The following is a 1,767-nucleotide window of genomic DNA, read 5'->3' on the forward strand; positions in this document are numbered from 1 at the left end:
ATTCAATTCATTCTTATTTTACAGTACTTCAAGGAAACAAAATCTACTAAAAATCACTTATTCTATCAAAATTCACTTAAATACCAATCAGTTAAAATCAGTTCAAAATTCACTTTTTTCTATATACATAATGCACATTATTCAATTAAATTCAAAAGGATCTCTATATACATATTTACAATTATAATCAGCCATTTTATATGAAAACCCAAAACCTTCTTTTATTAAGCGAATGACTCTAAAAAGAAATACTTCGTCAGGTGGTTCTATTCGCTTCACAATTATTCACGATGGGCGCCATTTGTCACCTCCCCTCTGACCGGAGGGGGGGCGCATGAGACTCGGAGACAATAGGATATGATAACTTAGATCAGATGCAGCTAGTATTGGTCCCACGACCCTAATACTTGACCTGCAGCTGGAATCAGGTTCGAAAAAGCGGAACCACTACGCAGAATTAAGCGAGCCAATTTCCCAAACCAAAAGAAAAGTTCTAGTCTCACAAGAAATATGGAGTGAAATAAAGAGTACTTACATTTTTATTGTTGAACTTAGCCTAATTACCCTACTGTTCTGTTGGTGTGGATGGTTGTGTAGCAGTGTATCCCACGGCGTCAGCATAACTATCCAGCCTGTCCGGACAGAAAGAGGGGAAAAACCACCGGCGCCTTGCCGGTCACCCCGCTGCTTAGCACACCATTGTTGCTACCACACCACCAACTCAACAGGATCATCAAAAATGCCACACCGAACTGCATGCCTGGATCAAAGAAAGGCCTGATAGGCGTTTGGAAAACACTTTAATGTAGGTGATTTGTAACACACTTTCTTGGGATACGTTTAGAGTTCTTTCGTCTTACCGATCTCATAATATTCCACTAGCTACGCATCGCGATGTTAGCTGTAGCCATCACTTTTTCCATTTTTGCCTCGTTCTAGAGAAAACAATCGTTATTAAAAGTGCCATTGGTATACTACTGACGACTCACATCGGTCAGACCACACAATACCCGGCAACTATATAGCGAGAAAGGTAACTGCTAGCACTTGCTTCCACTGCACTGAAACCGTCCCGGTCTGCTTGACGTTGAACCAATAACTACTAGCTCATCATGGCATCGCGTTAGTTTTATCGGCAGATAATCGAGTAGTGAGCAAGTAGAGGATTCTCAAATGAACTTGAGATTTATGGGCAATTGAGAGATCGATATCAATCTCTTATCAAACATCGAGTTGAGCGTGAGCGTATAAGGGTTTCTAAAACCGGTGATGTGGTTTTATGGTAATCACTCCATGATCCTTTTGATGGTATGGTTGAGTGGTTTTATTCGATTGTGGTGGGTTCTAAGCAGCATGCGCCCAGCGGAGCATGTGAGTAGGTATGCGGCGCGATCGATCGACAATTGACAACGATCGATCCGTTGATATTGTTCTGTTGTTTTGTTGTGGAGTGTGATGATTCGACATGGATAATTTGGCTAGGACTCTTATGTTGATTGGCAAGGCTGAGAGCGTAATCAGATGCTCAACTCACGGAAGCTTTGATTACCTACCGCACTTGCCAGGTAAAGGGAGCAGGTTACAAGCTTTTATTTGATTTTAATTAACATGGTGCAGCACTCATTTCAGTCATAGGCGATTGCTTATCCCGCATACCCCAAGTCTCTTCGGCATACGCAATATTTTACTCAATCTCTCAACATCTTACTCTCATTATCTCTCTAGGGACGGTGGAAAATGCGACGTAAACAAAAATATGCACCTTCC

At 41.5% G+C, this 1,767-nt stretch overlaps 1 long non-coding RNA gene across 1 annotated transcript; it reads right to left on the bottom strand.

Moving 5' to 3' along the window:
- Positions 1–521: 521 nt before the first annotated feature.
- Positions 522–1,140, bottom strand: LOC134226686 (uncharacterized). The gene is made up of 3 exons (XR_009983540.1): positions 990–1,140; positions 861–935; positions 522–777 (listed from the first exon to the last, which is right to left on the bottom strand). It is a non-coding gene; the product is annotated as an uncharacterized LOC134226686 (long non-coding RNA).
- Positions 1,141–1,767: the final 627 nt, after the last annotated feature.

The sequence above is a fragment of the Armigeres subalbatus genome, chromosome 3 (assembly GCF_024139115.2).
Source record: "Armigeres subalbatus isolate Guangzhou_Male chromosome 3, GZ_Asu_2, whole genome shotgun sequence".
Classification (NCBI taxonomy): Eukaryota; Metazoa; Arthropoda; class Insecta; order Diptera; family Culicidae; genus Armigeres; species Armigeres subalbatus.